The sequence below is a fragment of the Pteronotus mesoamericanus genome, unplaced genomic scaffold, assembly GCF_021234165.1.
Source record: "Pteronotus mesoamericanus isolate MK-2021 breed Mesoamerican mustached bat unplaced genomic scaffold, CSHL_Meso_final contig_116, whole genome shotgun sequence".
Taxonomy (NCBI): domain Eukaryota; kingdom Metazoa; phylum Chordata; class Mammalia; order Chiroptera; family Mormoopidae; genus Pteronotus; species Pteronotus mesoamericanus.
The window spans coordinates 14320183-14340929 of NW_026555027.1; positions in this window are offsets into that span (position 1 = coordinate 14320183).

The window sequence follows — 20747 nt, forward strand, 5'->3', positions numbered from 1 at the left end:
AAATTTCTGTCTCATTTTAGACCATTATAAAAAATGAGGCTTATAGTGAATCTCATTTTGTGACGTTATTCACACTAATAAGAAAAATTTTTAATGATAATTTATAGATTGAACTGCTTGCATGAACAGCAGCTTCATTTATTCTTTAAATGGGGTCATCTAAAGTAAAACAAAAAAGACTATGTAGCAGAACAACTCATTTAGTTTAATAAAGTGTGTCAACAACCGAAGATAATATTTCTTACTATCTTTCCAAGTTAAGAAATGGAACATACTTATATCATTTTTCTTGGAAGCATTTGTTCATTATCTATTAGTGTTGAGAGTGTAAAACGAACAAAGTGCACTTGCGATCACATACGAACACACACCCATACACACAAACCCTATACATGCAGGTATAAAGTGTGTATATGTAAAATATTTAAATTTTATATATGCAATTCAGGCATATGTAATGTAGATAGATAGATAGATAGATAGATATGTGATTGATAAATAGATAGATATAGATACATTTAGAAAAAAATTTTTTTCCTTAAGTCCTGCATCATAAAGGTTCAGCTCAATTTATCCAGGACATCAGTTCTTCTTATCCTCAAGGCCAAGATAGTTTTGTCCAGCATTAAATTTCCATTACAGAATAAGGTCTTATGCATTCTCTAATATTACACAAGAGGAGCAATACTGAAAGCAGGTTACTGGTTGATTCTAAATGTCATAGTTACCGTGTGTAGTATGATTACACTTAAAAAAATAATCAAGGAAATGCACTGAGCAGAATACAGAAATGCAAATAACCAAAAAAAATACAATGTTTGGAAAAAAAGGGACCATTCAGACTAAAGTGGTAAAATTAGTTAGACTAAGGAAAATACATGGTAAGTGGGAGGAAGTTTCACTGCATGTTCTTTTATGCAGTGGTGCATGGAAAGCTGAAACCCCCTGCAGCCACAAGACCCGATATATCCATTCCATCATTTGGAATAATTCAAGCTTCTGTGCCTTGCCAAATGATATTAGGTAGAGGTGCAGTGTTGATGTACAAGTTAAAAAGAAAAAGTCAACCACAGGGCATATGGAAAGAGAACTGTTAAAGGAATCAAAGGATGGTAAAATAAACAGTGAGTTCAAAATGAGAGATTTTTTTCTTGCATTCTCTGAAATTTGCCATGAGGGTTTATTTATTTTTAATCATACCCTGGGATTCTAAGAAGATCAATAAGGGCCTGTGTATGAATGCAAAGTCGGGGAAGGCCTGAATCTCCATGTGCCTGAGGTCACGGCTGGTATGCAACCACGTGTTTTATAATATTTCACTTGCTATAAGGTTTTGTTAGGTGGGATAAAAATTCATAAAAAGACATCTACCTGAAAATAATAGAAGATATAAGTCTAAATCTCATATTCAACAACAATGAATAAAAAACAAAGTTTTGTTGGGATATTTCACTATGGAAAAAGGATAGTTACACAATTAGATTCCAAATATTTAGTGTGTCAAGTTGTACTTCCTTCTAATGTGCAGAAGAGTTTCAAATTCTCTTCAGATCTCATCTTAGATTGAATCTCTTTCGAAGCCATTTTCATAGCCACGTGTGCCATCAATTTGGTGTCAGATTTTTATGACTAATTTTGTCCGGATAAAACAAAATATCTCTCAAAAAATTCCATGACGTAAAGAGCATTGACCTAAAACTAAAGACTTATCAAATATTATTTGATAATATACCAAATATTACCAAATTATCAAATATTTGACTTTTATTAATCTTTTAGCATATCCTGCTTCTTATTTTTTCATCTTTATTTTAAAAAGGTTAAGACCAGATGCCTTTCTTGACTGTATCTGTCAATCAGAAATTGTAGAATTCCATGCAGAGTTCTAAAACATGCCTAGCATTTTATAAAAGCTCAATTATGTTTTATTCAGTGGAAGAAATTTCGAGCTGATTAACTGAAAAGTTTGATTAGTGATTAATTTTTAGATATGTATTTTAGACATCTCCTATAATCACCTTTTTGGTAGACTATAATTGACAAAATTCTATGAGTGACAAATTACAAGATAAATTAATCAGGTCATTATCATTAAGAAATAAAGTAAGGTGTATTCAAGAAAATTAAAATAATTTATCGAATATTTGGTGGCAACCATCCTAGGAGTGTTTTTAATAATCAAACCTTTAACAGTTCTAAGTGTTAATGCGGCAGTATCCAGAGCACATTCGCCAAGGATCCTGGTGCCCTGCTAAGCTCATTTATCTTGAAGACAAATCTTGTTTTCTTGTGAATTTTGAATAAAATGTTATTGTGAAGGAAAAAGCAGCAAAAGGCTTTAAGCCTCTATAAATAGTAAAAATTACTACATAACTTGCAGTAATAAAATGAAAGTGTTTCATTTATATTACATAGTAAAAACCTATTTATATATTTCTAAAGCTAAAAATTCTCAAGTTTTATAATCTACAGACATCTACAATTAATTGATTTAAAATTTTATTCCCACTAAAGTCATTTCCATTTAAAGGAGGACTGAACATTTTCACATTTGCCAAGAAGAGGGAGTAGATCATTTTTTATGTTTTGCAATTTTCCTCTAAATTCCTTTCACTGTGCCCTAGTAATATTCTAAAAGCTAAAATGAATGTTTAATCTCAGTAATTTCTAATTTTGTTGTTAAATTATGTATATTATAGGTCTCTTCATTTTAACCTTTGCTTTGGTGCCAGAGGAATAATAAATAATTATTAGGACACTACGGTACATAAATGGCAATCTTTCTCCCCATTTGTGGCCCAAAGCAATTAAGAAATAAGATACAGAATTAAAATAGCTCTTTAATATTGACGAACACTATGGTTAAAGATAAACTTGTTTAAGAACCAAATAAGATTGTTGATTCTTTACTGTGGTAAATCTTGAAACATTTTAGCACAGGTAAATTTTGTCTGTAAATAAAAAATACTGATTCAGGTAATTGCTTCTCAGACTCCTGCATAGAGAAGACAAGAAGACCAGATATCCTTTATTCAGTCTGTGAAAGATTAATTCCAGCAATAGGACCAATAGTTATGATTTAACAAAGATTTAACTCTCTTCACTTCCATGAGAAGTTTTATGAGATGAAGAAAGAAGGATGTGCTACTTGTGAAGAATTCCTTATGATGGAAAACAAAGATGTAAAATTTCTCTCCATGAGTAATTAACTAACTATTCACAATTATATTGTCAAAATTATTTTTACATTTATGTGAGCTTCTCTCTCATATTTTGCCCATATCATAAATATATTTATTTTTTTAAAATTTTACTTTATATATTATTTTAGATAATTTTAACTGTATGTTTATTCTTTTTTAGTACTGTGAACACTAAAGACATATTTTTATAACGGGGATCAGTTAAGTTGGTTTATATTCTTTCTCATCTTCAATCTTAGCTGAATAGTATTTGGAAACATTTTTTCATCTTTCGGTGAAAGTAAATTTGAAAATATTTTTATAATAAAATGACTTAAACATAATGGAATGCTAACTAGCCTAGCGAAATTATGACTCTTATTAAGCCGTTTCCCACTATGATGGCAGGATTGAATCTGAGGTTGAAAGTTCTGAAACCTAGGAAAGTAGTGTCAGAGCAGGGATGAGTTGGTAGATAAATTATTGGAGAAATAAATAAATAAATAATATCAATAAATTGCTGAAAATCATAGCTATTCCTGAAATAGCTATTGTCTTGTTATTGGGCTGAGTTGTGTCTCCTCAAAATTCATATGTTGAAATGCTAACCCCTAGTACCTTAGAATGTAATTGTTTTTGAAAATAAAGTCTTTATAGAGCTACTTAAAGTACAATGAGATCGAAACTGTGGGCCTTAATTCAATGAAACCAGTATGCTTATAAGAAGAGAATGGGACACAGGCGCATGCAGAGGGAACAACCAAGTGAAGACACAGAAGACACTGCCATCTACCACCTAAGGACAGAGACCTCGCAGGAATCAAACCTGCTGACAGCTTTGACCTTGAATTTCTAGCCTCCAGATCTGTGAGAAGAGAAACTTCTTCTGCCTAAGACACCTAGTCTGTAGTGCTCCACTGTGGCAGCCCTAGCAAACTAATACATATGTTTTCACTCCACTTTTATCTTTCATCCTTTATTTTTTTCTTCTCTTCCTTCTTTCTTTAGAGCTATGGAAGAAAAAAAATAAAACAGTTCTAACCAGCTGACAAGTTTGCTGTCCTGCTGCCCAGCAGTTCAGCTGATAAAGGACTGAGAATTCTGAATGGCCTCATGTATCAGTTACCAATTTATTGACCCTCAGCCCTGAGTATACCTATCAATATATGCTCTGTTGATAAACAGATATATTCTTTAAGTATTGGTCCTTTAAAGAGAGCAAGATGTTAAGCATTCTTAAGGGAAATCCCCAGAGGGACACTTCAGGAAAGAGAAGATATCTGGCCATTTTAGGGATGAGAGGGTCCAGTTTGTGGGTGTGAGGGAATCCTGTAAAGCCTGTGCAGGTTAAGGCAATCATCCACTACCTCTGACCTTGGAGCCTCACCCTGGTTATAGCTTCGGAGACATCCTTCAGAAACTAGAGCCCCTGACCAGCCGGAAGGCTCTATAGACCTCAGTAGTGACCGCAAACAGCTGCTGGTGGCCTGGAGAGTCACACATGGAGCTGCCACCCCTTCTGCACCCTGGCACAGCCCTGTGCTCTGAGGCCCCCCTGCCCTTTCCTGGACTCCCACTACACACCCACACCACACTCCTGGGGGCTGGTTGCCTGTTCTACCACCTATGCTGTCCAGCAACTTGGGACGAACTTTCACCTGCCAGAACAAGCAAGGATCCCTAATATAGGATGAGAGGGACCATTGCTTCTCTAACAGATCTGTATTGCTTCCAAGTTTGTCCTTCCCTGAGTATCTTTCTCAGCTCAAGGTATCATATACCTTTTCCATATACTTACCCTGACTTTACTTACAATGAAATAAAATGACATCCAGAGCAATAAGATTTGCCAGGAGTCTGTGAGTGTACATGTGATATAAACTTATGTCCCAAACAAATGAAGTTATTAGTTATTTAATCGATAGTTAAATGTTCTGCCCTCCGTCATTTCAGTGTGCTCTTGACATTGTCATTACAGTGAATATTTTTAAAAAATCTATTCATTTATTAGGCTTAGTTTTAGAAGGAATAAGAAGCAAACGGAATTAAAATAAGTAAAGTCATTTCACATCTTAGTCAAGACTTGATATTTTGTGGATATTTGGATATATTTTTAAAGGTTTATTTATTTACTCTTAGAAAGAGGGGAAGAGAGGGAGAAAGAGAGGGAAAGAAACATTATCCATTGCCTCTCACATTCCTCCAACTAGGAACCAGCCCCACTACCCAGACATGTGTCCTGACTGGGAATCTGACCTGCAACCTTCCCGTTCACAGACTGGTCCTCAATCCACTGAACTACACCAGCCAGGGTTAAGTATTTCTATATTTTTTTTGCCCCTTCTGGTAAGTATGTAGTGGTATCACTTTGTGCTTTTTTTTTCTACTGACCTGGATACATTTTTTTCATTGCTTTTAGAGAGACAGTAAAAAAGAGAAAAACATTGATGCAAGGGAGAAGCATTGTTCTCTCTCTAAAACAGAAGATGAAATGGGAGCACTGTGCACTCAGGGCGGGGATCCTAGGCACCCTGACCCAGAATTGAACCTGCAACTTTTTGGCTATGGTCCGATGCCAACTAAGCCACACTGACCAGGGTTCACATTTGTGTTTTCAATTTACATTTTCTTGCTGGCATTCAGTACCTTTTCATGTGATTTTTTGGTCATTTGGAGAATTCACTTAGTGACATCTATAAAAGTCTTTGGAAATTTTTAAATGGAGTGAAACACAGGTTTCAAACCATAAATGTATTATATTGATGGTAGTCAAAATATTATTTCTACTTTCAAGTGAATGTATATAAATTAAAGGTTAAAATATATGGTCACCTCTAGTTTTATTGTAAAACAGGTACCTATAGGATGACTAGAGCAGAAGTCTGGAGACGTAGGGTTATCAAGAGAGTGATGTCATTAAAGCAGAGAAAAAATATTGTATCCCTGACAATGAGCAGGTAGTCATGAAAACAAAAAAGAATGACATTATCTTTCTAAGTGAAAGTTGAACTTCTTGCATGTCATCTTTGTCTTGGAACTTTCTAATATCAATAATAAAACCAAAATATTCTTTACAAATAATATATTTTCTTATATTTCATTGTTATTTATTTTATATTTTTCCACAGAATCATTTCCAAAAAATGCTATTTCATTTTTGTTCGAATTTATTTATTATCCCAATTGGCCAAATTAGTTAATTCTCCATGGATGTATGGTTTCACAGTCTATTACTCTATATCATTCCTGCAAGAAAAGATGGCATGAATCAGTTGGGTTATTTGAAGATAGTTTAATAAATAAAAGTATGAAATTTATTAAACCAAAAGCATTATGGCAGTTTGCTGGGGCTAGTACCTATAAAATTCCATTACTTCCATAAAATTAAGGGGACAAAAACCAGAAGCCACTGCTGAATTTGGAGAGAGAAAGTATAGTGGAGAGGGCTTGATTTACAGGGGCTGTGGCCCAGAGAATGTACAGAAGGATAAAACAGAAGATAAAATGGAGCCACTGTGCAGGTAATTGAACAATTTGTCATTCTATCAACTCAATTACATTTTAGCTTTATCTAAACCATAACCCACCTAATCCTATCATAAGGATCTTTATTCACCCTCAATCAACAAAATTAGCATTGATAAAAATTATTAAGGGATTTATTACTTTCCCTTCTCACAGTCACCTTGTCTTCTTATCCCCAGCACTCCGCCAAGGTCATGTCAGTATCTACTTCCAGAACACTGTGTGTGTATAGATGAATACACACAGACACACTTACATAGAATTTTTGATTACTTCTTCAGATTTCAGATTTAATTAACTACACACTACAACTACCTATTTGTGTCTTCGTGAAATTGCAAAGTGTCTGTGTCTGTAGACTTATAGGTAATAAATTACAACTTTGGAATTGTAAGTAAATAGTATTTGTTCTAGTATGCCTCATTGCATTTTCCCTTTTATGCAATCTAAAATTTCCCTGCTTTTTGAAATTCACACAACTTTACGCTTGTTAAGCGTTTTCATTGTCAGAAATTTAAAACAAATGCTCAGTTTTACTCAGCAATGTAAGCGACACAAAGAGAGCAGTAAAAAGACCGTAAAGCATTTGCTAAACACTGCATCCTTTTATCATATACAATGCTATCATACAGAAACAAAATAACCTTCAGGATATAACACACACTTTGCATCTAGTTGGTCTCTTCATAAAAGAGACAAATTCAATTGTCTCCCTTCCGTTGTCTCTCCTTTGTAGCTTTTATTTCTTAGGTCTCAACAAACTAAAGCAGTTAACTGTTCATCCAGATCATAGTTCATGAATTTTGCTGTATCTCTGCCTTTTTATGGAATTCTATATTATTTACTATTTTCTCCATTCATGACCCCAAAGAGGAGTAGGTTACTGAGAACTCTGGAACCATATCAATTCTCAAGAGCTTACTAGCCATTTGATATGACTTAGAGTCAGATATCTGTCTCCATTAATTGTCGAGAGTAACATGCTTTTACAATTACAAGAAATCAGAGTAGACATTTACCACAGAGAAACGAGAGGCTGATAGACCCCCCGCCCACAATTTAATGATGATACCTTGAGGCTACAGGTGTTTAGTCATCACTGGATGTGTGGAGAGGATATAGAAAGCACACCAAGGGCTAACATGAGTTGAATCCACAGATTAAGGAGTCTTGGCAAGAGGCTTTCAGTTGTCCAGTTTCTTTTCCATCATCTTGGCTTGAGTAACACCCTTACCACTTTGGGACAAGAAAACATACCAATATATCAATGCCAGCTTTTCCCTATCTGAATCAGCTAGGCAACAACATAAGCACTTAAACTCTGCTAGTAGACACTGAGAAAATACCAACTGGTCATTCTTGTTAATTTCTTTAAAGAATGTGTATGGTGTGTGTGTGCATCGTGTGTATGTGGGAGGAAAGCAGTTGATTTGTTCTCCTTAAATATTAAAATTTCCAAATTCTGTAGCAATTTTAATAGTACTATCTTAGAAAGGCAAAAAAAAATATGTATCTCTTTAAGATGTCCCTGGATTAAATATGTAAATGGTCCATAGTGAAGGAGATTTACCATCCTTCATTCATGTCCCTTCAGCCAAAAACATGTATTTTAGGATAACAGAATCAATGCAAGTCATAAAGCATTTCCTCTTAAGTAAAAATTGTTCACTTCTGCAAATTCTCATTATATTGCTGTCACCTCATGTTATATGAAAATGGTCTTCAGTTTTAATGGCCTAAGCAAGAATAATTTTAAATATCTAAAAGGTTTGCAATAGAAAATAACTTGTTAATACGTTTATGGCCTTATAAAAAGAAAGTAAAATTAATGAATAAATGAAGTGTGAATATGAAAAAATGTTAAATAATCTTAAAACTTAACAACATAACTAAGAATATAAACCATCTTGTGAATTTACATCTTTAAAATAAAGTAGAACCAAATAAAAGTAGTCATGACAAATAGTATATGGTACAAAATATCATTAACACTATGACAACTGGTTTGCTATATACAATAATAATTACTTCATAATGCTTTATGTACATTAGAAGGCTGATAATGTATTGAAATTTACACCTGTAATCCAATTGTTTCTATGCCTCTAGGATAAGACTTTTTTTTTACAACTATTTGCTCTTTGTTTTTTTTTAACAAAACAGACTAAAATAGTCTTACTGAGTTTTATTTCAAAATATGAAAGTTCCCATAATAAGAAAAAAGGTGTAGAATAGTTTGTCTTGTAGAGGTATAGTGATCTTAAACACTCCAAATAAAAATATATATTCTAATCAACATAATTTTGAAGCTATAAATATATTAAGTATAAATTGAAATCTAGGGATACAAATTCAAATATGTAAAAAGCCTTAAAAATCCTTTTATTTTTAACAATGGCAAAATCAATTTGACTGTTTCATGTTTGGATTTCCTGAAATGGTCATCCATAATATGTATGTGTTAACTGTACTTCCATTAAACCTTTTTTGATTACCTTTTCTGACCAGTTTTATTTTTTTCCCATTAATTTTAATTTTAATTTTAATTTTGTCAGGGGTTTTTTTGTTTGTTTGTTTGTTTGAGAAAGCTAAAAATGCATGTGATTAAACACATTCAAACATTACTAAGTATTTCCTAAAGTTATCTGAGGATTTACTTAAAGAAGCAACCCTCTGTTTGGAATGTTCTCATAACTCACACTTTCATTTTGTTTAAACCTCTGAGCATGTGTTGAACCCCCTCATCTAAAGGAGCTCCCACCGCCATCATTCTGTCCTCCTTATATGCATTATTCTCCTCTATATATGTGCTCTTTCACCTGAAGAACTAATATCTGTATTACTGTATTTGTGTCTGCCTTCCAAAACTTGGTCAGCTCCATGAGATCAAGATGTCAAAATTAGGAAGGGCCTGAGAATTTACTTCACCGGGATGCTGGTAACAGGTTTACAGATGCTGGCAGAAGACCTAACTCCTAGGTCAGACACAGTAGCATTTTTACTCATAGAAGAGTAGGAAGCTTAAGTTTCATGCTAAAATATATTCACAGGCATAGTTTTTAAATCTTCCAGGCTTCTGGTTTTCACTGGGTTCCTGAATTCTCCATTCCAAAATGTGTAGAGAATTTATTATCTTAGCACTTCTAAAGGTTTCTTGCTTACAAAATTTCCCAGTTAGTTCCTTTTTCCATAAACCTAATGAAAAATCCCACAAAACATCCAGTCTTATTTCATGAAGTTGCTATCTTTCATGGGTCATTTTCAAGTTGTTGATTGTCTTTGGGAGTTTTCAAATTTGTTAAAATTGTTATTTTTTAAAATTTACTTTATTTATTTATATATATATTCTTTTTATAAGGATTTATTTAAAGTGAAATTGGTTAACATTCCCCCCAACTGCATTTACAGAAAGTGGAGTCTTAAATCTGTTATGTAAGCTGTCTTTGTTATAACTATACTGTATCTCAAATCATAGCATTACTTTCAGTTTCCTGAAATTAAGTTTTAGAGCTTGTTAATAATCATATGTCACCAGGTTAATCTGCAAATATACTTAACATATGTAACAACAACTTTTTTTTATAAAGCTTGTATATTCATATTCAGGGTTAACATGACAAATATGATCATATTGAGCAATATTTATCAACATTAACCTTAGCAACTCCTTACTTGATGTAGGTCTTTTCATTGTTGTTGTTGTTAAAAAGTTAACAGGCAATGCTTTGCAACTTTTTTGATTAAATTATCTAGTTTATTTTAGATAACATGCCCCTGGCATAATACTGATTAGGAGATCTAGTGAGAAATTACACTAAATATCAAATAAAATTGATTGTCCTCATTGATATCTGCATTTTCAAATATATTAAAATCCAACAACTTTCTTTTAGATCTCTTGGAATTATTATCTTACCAGAACATAAAAAGTTAACTGCCATTTGTACTGTGAACTAATAATTTTATTTAATTATCCAGTAATAAATGAGGTGTCCTAGTTTATCACTCATATATCTTTTCTTACTAAGGATGATTAATGGCCTATTGTGATGTCAGTATGAAAGCCAGGATAAAATTAAATAAAAGAGATAAAGGATTTCAGTGGCAAAGAAAGCTATTTGTAGTCACTGTTTCTGAAAACTGAAATTAATTTTGCATGCCTCAAAAGATGATCAGGCTTTCTCAAGGCATATGTTACAATTTAATTCAAAGTTTGAATTATTGTTGAAAACATAATTTTAATAAATTGTATTAAGTATATTATCATAGATATATTTAATAAGTGAAATTATATCCATTGAGTAAACTAGATTTTAACTGGAAGCAAATATTATTACACCTTTGAGTACTTATAATATATTTTCTGATGCCTATGTATTTTGTCTATTTCAGCTGGTATACTATGTCCAATGTGTCAACATAGTAATTACAAAGGTATACCAAAAAACAAAAATTGTTGTTTGAAGAGACTAAATAAGTATCAGAATCCAAGTCATATATGGAAAGAATTTGGAATTATCAGACCAGGAATTTAAAAAATAAATATGATTGGTAGTCTAAGTGATTTAATGGACAAGTAAACAGCATGCTGGAACAGATGGATAGTGTAAGGAGCAATATGGCAATTTAAGAAAAAGTCAGAAATAAATGCAACTGACTGAAATGGGCAATGAAACTGTTTCTACAGACAGAAGTAGACATAGGTCAAAAAAAGATGACCTAGATTTGGCAGTAGAAGTGCAATAAATATTGGACAATTATGGTTCTGTCAGTCTATGGGCATTTAAAAATTGAAAATATAATTTACATATGAGCTCTCTGTTAGGGTTCAACACACAAATTAAAGATGAGTAGTGAAAGTCTCCTAAAAAATGTCCGTCTCTTAATCTTTGAAACCCATGAATATGTTGTCTTACAATTGTCTATGGGACTTTGAAATGTGATTAAATTAAGGACCTTAAGATGGGGAGATTGTCTTACATTATCTGGGTGGGCCCAATGTAATCACAAGGGTCTCTATGAAATATAGGTAGGAAGGTTAGAGTCAGAAGAAAGATATCATGATGCAAGTGGAGGGTGGAAAGATGTGAGAACATAAGTCAAGGAATGCAGGTAGCTTGTAGAAGCTTGAAAAGCCAAGGAAACAGTTCTCCCCTACACCTTTCAGGAGCAATGCAACTCTATCAATCCATTTTGCATGGAAAATATCCAGAATAATCATATGTACTTGGTTTTTGTTTTGGCCTCTGATTTCTGGAATGGGTATGGTTGTGGGTTATGAATGATACCTCTTTGAGTGAGACTTGGATCTTCCCTGAGATTTAGATATTGCGCATGGGCATTGGTGGCTCTACATCTAGGAAAAAACTACATCCTGTGACTAAGAGCTAACCCTGGAAATTGTATTTGAATGTTTCAAATGGCTTGGATGTTGGCCTGTGCTTTCTTTCTCTTGTTTTGTTTTATCCTTTACACTATCATAAAGCTTACATAAATGGAATACCTTACATAAAAACCTTATCTTTCTAACATCTTGAGAAGTCACTGTTATATGAAACCTTGTGGCGTGATCTCCTGATGGGTCCTGACTCTTGAGAAGGTTTGTTTATTGACTGAGCCTTAATTTTCAAAGTGACCCTGATATCTTTAGATCATTAGCAAGTTGCCAATGTGTCAATGAACAGTTGAGTCTCACAGATCTCCAAGGAATGCAGCATTGCTAAAATCTATGTTTTCAATTTATTTGTATAAATTCAGTAAAGTTGTTCTCATTTTTGTAAGCTTTATGTATTGCTTTAAAATTATACATCGTGCTTACAAACTTGTGGAAAATGACAATAGAAAGTAAGTGTAGTTGAAAATGTAAGTAATCTTGAAAAAATTTTGCATATGTAATATGTCATCCTCTTAATATCTTACTATCTTATTAGGTAAATGGAATTAAGACTAAATATTCTAGAAACTACCTAACAGAATTTGTACTTGTAAAATACTTTATTATACATTAATATCCTGATAAATAAGGCTTCTCAGGGAAAATAAATAAGAGAAATTTGATGAATAACCAATTCATTCTTATATTTATTTTTTGATGACCTATACCTTACAATATGTTAAGTATTAATTACATGAAAATGCCTAAAATTACATTCCACCAAGCTTACTGCAATTTTGAGAGTAAAGAAACAAATGAAAACAAGTTCAGTACAATTTGAGGAATTCTAAAATTATGACAATTATTTATTGTCATAAAGATGCTTATTAGTGACATTTAATGCATTTAATCAAAATGGGTAGAATTAGCTAGTAGTCAATAGCTGTATTCTGGGAAAAAAGAAAGTAGATATATAATTGAGACACCAAGAATAAGTATTCATCAGAAGGTTCTACGATTGGGAACACTGTATTAGGTGACTGAGATTAAACACCACAGAGCAGAGATGATAAAAAGCAGATATGCTCATTTAGAAGAAAAGCTATATTCCCTGCTCTTAAAGAACAGAGTGCATTTTGGGTAGCACAGGACTGCAAAGATGAGAGCAGCCCACACCTCAGAGATGAGCAGAAACAAGAGGTAGGGACTCTACACTTCTGGAGAAAGGCCTGTACAGTTAAAAAACAAAAAAAAAGGGGGGGAATAACCATTCTTTTTGCAAAACTCCTAAATAGAGAAGTCATTCAAGGTAAGTACCCTCTGTGTCCTGTAAATATGTCCTACATGTGCACCAAGAGTGGAGTCACAATTTCATTTCAGGTCTCATGTTTGCCTTTCCAGTTGAAACTTCTTGTAATTGTAACTTCCAATGATATCCCAGGTAGGTCTTCAAAATTAAGTGGTACCTGAAAACAAAGTGAACAAGCCATCTCAGCTTACATTTTATTGAGGAGATCATAAAAGAAAACAAAGCAAAAAAAAACCTCCTAAGATTCATAATGTGCTACCTCTTCTGCCTGTTTCCTCCCCGCCATTGGATGTGCACAAAAGGCTTGTGCAAATAATTGTGAGCATGAATATGGGCTGCCAGGGGATTGGAACCAATGCTAAAATATTTTTTATGATATTTTGCCAATGGGACTCATATATGCAAAATAAACTCAAAATAATATACTCAAAATTAAACTATACATTAGACCCCTTTGGCATTCTTGGTGTTTCCTGCAGGATTTCAGATCATGGCAAAATTACTACTGGTATTTCAGAAATAAAATAGGTGCTTCGTGTTCAGAATTGTCTGGCACAGGTTTCCTTTAATAAGTGCTTTAATTTAACTCAATTTCTGTGGATAGTTGTACTTTAAAACACCACAGGAATCTTTTTTTTTTTTTTTTTGGTCTGGAGACAGGATTATTCCAGTTTTTCACACCTGTGCCCATAAGTCTCTGTTTCAAGAATGTGTGTTGGCATAGGGGAAAATCCCCTGCTCTTTGAGTGGAACAAATGCAATTGGTTAAGCTGTAACAAATTTTTTTGTTTGCTTATTTTTAAAAGTAATAAAACTTGAACTGAAAAAGATAAGACGAACTAGAAAACTACTCTTGTATGTTTTGAATGTTTATAGTATTACATGTTTATTTGGGGTTGTCAAAATTTTAATTTATAGCTGAATTGTGTTTTGTTAAATGTCTATAATGATTACTATTTTTATATTTTGAAAAAATAAATAAAATAGTCTTAGTTAAAAAATAAGATTATTGAAAACAAAACTTGTGTATTATTTACCATATTTGTGAAAACCCCAAAATTTGCTGAGTTCTGGGATTAAAGCCAGGAAGATATTCAAATAATATCCTTTTCCTGTTGTGATAATTATTATTCAGTTAATTTTTTCAATGCTTCCATCTCCATGTTTTAATAGTAATAAGAATTTTCTTAATTACTTTGCATTGTACGTAGAAGTGCTTAGAATGTTCTCAGAAAGAAAATTCTAATAAGAAAAAACTTTAAATTTAAAAATTAATTTTACCTTACAATTTTGAGCCACCACTGAAATTAGGGGTCAACAGAATAGTAGTCAAGGTTAAAAAACAAAAGCAAAAATATATACAAGATAGAAGTTTTTGTATTACTTTTTATAGTTTATAGGCTCTTTAAATGTACCTTTAGCATTTATTATCTAGATTAAGTGCAGATAATGAAATATGAAATTTAGAATTCCTTACAACAAATACAAATTCAATGAATATTTTATGTGCAGCCTGTTTAACAGCTAGGACCAATGTTTACACCGTTAAATTAGTTGAAATTTTTTCTCTTTCTGATTTGTAACTGTGTTAAATGTTTGCATGTTGATCAGTGTGTATCCAATCAGAACTCTACGTGAGTGTTCTGATTTAGTTATAAATATGAATAAATAATAAGATCACAAATAGTTGACGTCATTACTCTGAAGTCTTAACACCCTTTTAGTGATAGAACCCATTTTAAAGAATGGTGGCTTAATAGATAAAGGGTAGCTTCTGTTCCTCTCTCTTTAGTATTCTTTTTCTGTAAAACAGGGTTAATCATATCTCCTTCTTCATAGAATTTAAATATTAAATAATTTAATAAAGAAAACTTCTTAGAATAGTCTTAACTCATAGAAATAATTCTTACTATTAGTATTACTGGTTACACAAATGTGAACATAACTCTTCTTTTCTGACCACAAAATTTTAATCTAAAAAATGAGAGAATAAAATGATTAGGAATAGAACAGTTATGATGTTATGATTTATAATATGTACATATGCATGCATACATATACAGTTTTTGAGCTTACTTCTGGTACAAAGCTCCAAAAACCCTTGGAATTACCTAAGCTGTGAGAAAAAAAAAAGGTGTCTTTTGTTATGTTAATGAGGTGAATTTTGGAAGATGCCTAAAAATGGAAGCTCGTTGTCAATGGAACTAAACACAATATTGGATGTTTGGAACTTTCAATCCCACACTCCTCAACCTCTGACCTCCCATGAGCAGGAGGTTGAGTTTAAATGCCAATGGCCAATGATTTAATTAATTATGCCTATGTAATGTCACCTCCATAAAAACCCCAAAGAACAGTGTATAGAGAGACTCCAGAATGGTGAACAGATGGAAATGCTGAGAGAATGAGGCCCCAGAGAGGGCTTGAAAGCTCTGGGCCCTTTCTCATACCTCGCCCTATGCATCTCTCCCCTCCAGCTTTTTCTGAGTTACATCATTTTATAATAAACTTGTAATCTACTGAGTACATGAGTTTCGTGAGTTCTGTGAGCTGCTTTAGCTATTAATTAAACCTAAGGAAGTTATGGGAACCTTTGTAGTTCAGAAGTACAGATAACAGGTAATAACCTGGTGTTGAGACTGGCATCTGAAGTCCAATGGGGGTTGTTGGGATCTTTGATCTGTGATCAGTCATTCAGAACATCTGAAGTTGGCAGAAGGGGTTGTCTTTGAACTCTTTACCTGTGGAAACGGATACTCTAGACAATGTCCTAATTGAGTTGAATTGTAGGACATCCAACTGGGTGCGTGGAAAGTCCTCCACCTATATCCACACTTAGAAATTGGGTCCAGGAATCTAAAAGAACAACTAAATTTTATTTTTAAACTATAGTTTCTTCATTATTATTTCAGAATTGTACAGAATTAGACTCATGCCGTATCTGATTTTCCTTATGTTAGCTCCGCTTCACAATATTGTATTTAATGGCCTTGTTCAATGCATAGTTCCTACTATTTTTTCTCTCTTACCACTAAATGCTCTAACTTTATACCTTATCAAGCTAAATTCCAAGACCCATCAGTTTAATAATAATCTTGCCTTTCCTCATGAATCATATGAACATTCTCATTTTATCAAAGTACTAAAAATGCAGGTTAAACCTATTCTGTGCTTGTTCATCTCTTCTCATCTTATAGACATGAGACACTGAGGAATGGCAAGAAATAATCATTATGAATGATCTCATTTTAATTTCATGACCACTAACCTTTAGTAGGTCCTTACTGTTACAGGGAATTCTTCAATATTTCCCTAGACTAGCCAGTCTTCCACTACCTAGCAAGAATGTTTAATATCTTTTCTTTCTTCAAACTTTTGACATGTGGTACCATCTTCAGATATATTGAGAGGTTTAAAGGATTCAGTGATTTTAAAATCATTGAAGGGGAAAAAAGAAGCATATTCTAGGCTGGTTTACCAAGAATACCTTCCAGAACAATACATAATAGACACTTTGCTAGAAACAAAGTTCAGGTCCAAAGTTGGAACTGTGCTGCAATCAAGAGGCCTGTGCCACCTCTGCTTGGGCCAATTATTTTTACCTGAAAGCAAAAAACTTGATGAGTGGCATTTGTTAATCATAGAAAACCTGAAGTTTTCATGGTTTTTCCATACCAGCACAAGCATGAGACAGGTGACTTCCTTTTTACTTCACCTTTCCCAATTGATTTCAAGTCTATCCAATGAATAGACCTACATTTGATTCATTTGATTTCACGGTCATAGTACTCTTCCCCTCTTTCTCTGTCTCCATGCCCCTTCTCGCACTGAATGATTTGCTGTGTGCCTTAATTTGTGTATCCCAATGCCTAGAATGGTAAGACTTGAGACCTCCCTCACTTCCTGCCTTCACTGTGTACTCATTACTTGCTCTCTGCCTTCCTTGTTCACAGTGATGTGGGAACACACAAACAACATATATAGGGAAATTAATTCTTCATACTATAAACTGTTACCAGTGAAAAACCAGTCAGCTTCACCCTCCTGGAATCGTACCTTCTGCTTTTCACCAAACTTGCATTGCATGGAAAGTATGTTATCAATAGTTTTTCCTCTTTCTTTACACATACATAGTTTTCTTTCATTCTTTGTTATTTCCATGTGCTCATGTATAGTTGTGGTATCTAACAACATTAAAAGTTGAAAGAATCATCTTCTGGGAGCAGTAGAATTCTTCTTTTCTCCCTATCTTTTCTTCTAAACTTCAAGAGACGGCACAGGCAACTTTCTCAAGTGTTTATCAGTGTGCCGCCATGCTGTTCCTGGAGTTAAATGCACCCAATGTGCTATGTGACTTGAGATGCAAATTTGCTTGGCATGCAGATGGTGGTTGACATACTTATCTCTGACTTTATCAGGCCATGTTTGGTTCCAACTGTGCCAATCGATGTTCTCTGGGAAGCTGACTGTAGGACAGAATTAGAAGAGCAAATGATTTGAACAGGGAAACGACAATGGAGTTGAAAGGAAAGGGAGTACAAACATATTCAGATCAACCCTATGATACAGGTCTGACGCCGTGCAGGGAGAGAGAGAAGACTGAGCAGGAACTCTTCCTGCAGTTTGAAGAGGCCAAGAGCAGAGTCCCATTAGAAGTTTCCCACACTGGGCAAAATATTTCAGCCATAACACTCTTGCAGTGCTCAGGCATTTGCTAATGGTATTCCCATTGTTTAACATCATGTACTTGGCATGAACACTATAGCAAACTCCCAAAGGACAGCAACTAAAAGCTCTCAGAAGGTGTTCTCTAGAAGCAAGACCTAAGCAGCACGCCTCCATGACTGCCACAGCATTAATGATATATTATTTTCTCCTTGGGGCTTTCATAGCAAAGTTTTACACCTTTGATACAACAGTTATTAAAATGTCACTGTTGTTCAAATATTTCTAATTATAAACCACTCACTCCAGATTTTGTGTTTCCTGAGAGTAAGCACTATTTTATTTCTAACTGCGCTCTCTCCACTGCACATACAAAATACCTACCGTAACAAATTGCATGTACTTCAGATAATTGCCTATTGGTGGAAGAATGGAATGAAGGAAAGAACCATAGGGGGGAAAAAACAAAAAAGAAAAGGAAAAAAAGGCAAGAATTTAGACTAATATGTTTTAAAGAATTCATAATTTACCCTGAGAGATGACAAAGCCTTTTTATTATATTTCCTATTCAGTAATGAGCATCAAACAAATGATATATGGACTCATATAGGGCAGCATCTCCAGGAATTATACCGGACATCCGGATGAATGATGTGCTGGCACCAACGGCACCCAGAGTAAACATTGGAGGAACTCCCCAGCCAGAAGGCTCAGGTTCAGTCTAGAATGAAACAAGGGAGCCTGAGGGATGCCGGCAACTTTCCTGCATATGTTTAAGTGATCAGAGTGTGGGGCTGGGATGAGGATTTGAGAGGCCTAGAGTTTGACTTTGCCTACTATGAATCTGCTTGCTGGCACTGTGGGAAGGAATTAGGCCTTCTTATTGGCTTCTCCATCTATGGAGGCAAAAAAAGACGTGGCACTTTTCTTCCTCTTGGTTCCTCTGTGGTACATGCTCAGGAGTCTGTCAGATAAGCTGAGCCTCCCTGCATTCCCCGGTCTGTCCCTCCCACCTTGAGAGCGCAGGTTTGTCTTGTATCCTCCTCTCTCTTATGGATACTAGGAAAACAGTTGGTTCTTTACTCTGTTCAGCTTTGTACTTTTCAGAGTAGCGACTTCTGAGCTCCTTACAGTGAAACAGGAAACGAAGTCATTAGCATTCTCCTGGTGGCATTTCCTTCTTAAGTTTAAATTGTATTTGATGCATCCGGAAAAAATACATGACCTGACAATAATGCTGATCTTGATGAGCATTGTGCAGTAATTCCTGTGTAAATATAATAATGTAATCACAAGTTATGCTCCAGAAAATTCAAATATAATCTTTTGGTTGCAAGAATTAATCTTGTATTTTCAAAAAGGAGACTCTAAATTGAGCTAAATATTAAAGGGATAATCTAAAATGGGATCACTGCTTTGATGTCAAATATGGCTATTGGAATGGTTGTCTTAGAATTTTTTTTTTTAATGACTGAATATATTCGCTGAAGGGATTATCTATAAATGTTGACATAGGTATTTTTGAGTGACTGATTTTTCTCTTGTATCTGTTTAAAATATTATTAATTGTTTGGTTGGGTGAGGTTACATGTACCTGTACCAGCAAAGGTATTTCAAACTTTCAAAATAAAGTTTAGAAAAACTTTTAGAAATAATGAATCATGAAAAATACATACGGTAGAGTAGGACATTTGCTTATAAATTTACTTGTTCAGTTTTCTCCAATTGTTGTCAAATGTACTAGATACAGAGGTGAACAATTATTTCTTCCTGAATAGGTACAGAGATTCATGAGAAAAATGATTTCACCTACTCATAAGCCATTACTAGTTGTGCCTTAATTATCTGCAATCACTAGGCAAATTACATAATGGTACCTCATTCTTCTTTTGTAAAATCAAGGCACTTTGATAGTTCTTTATGCCTCAAAACTTTTCTTAATATAAAAAAACACATCTATATTTAATAATATTCTTTTGTCTTTTGTATTTTGTATTTAAATATAGATCACTGACAAAAATACTATATAGATAAGGATGATAAATTCATTCTGCCTATAATCAAATTATATATCATATTAACATGATTAATTGTAATACAACTTTATATTAAATTTTATTTCACACAGATAAAAATTTTCTTGTGCACGTATTTAGATATATCAATCCAATTGTTTTAGTTTCTTGCATGATATTAAAAAAACCTATCAGAAAGAAGTTGAACAGAAATAGACTCACAAAATATGACTATATAAGATTAGGATTCCTTTTCTCTTCCATTAATCTAATTTAGTTTTATTGGGCAAAGTTCTGTTATAAATTCATCTGTGCACTGTGGAAATGTCAATGAATATGATAAAGGAACTTCTTTGGAGATTTATCATAAGATGTAATTCTTGTATTTTACATTTTGTTTCATTGTGCAGTGTCACAAGATAAAAAATGCTTTGAAATTGCTGTTTCTTCAATGATCTTGAAAAACTTGAAAGGTCATGCATCTCTGTGTCTGTTCGATAACAAGTATAGTGATACTTTCAAATACCAATTGAACTAAGACTTGGAATTGAAATAAGATTATCTTTAATATTAATGCACATTTTGTTTTATTTTTTCCCAAAGATGTTTAAATATGTATGGCTCATTACACATAAATATACATTTAAAAGTATATTCTCTAGGATAAAAAGGGTATG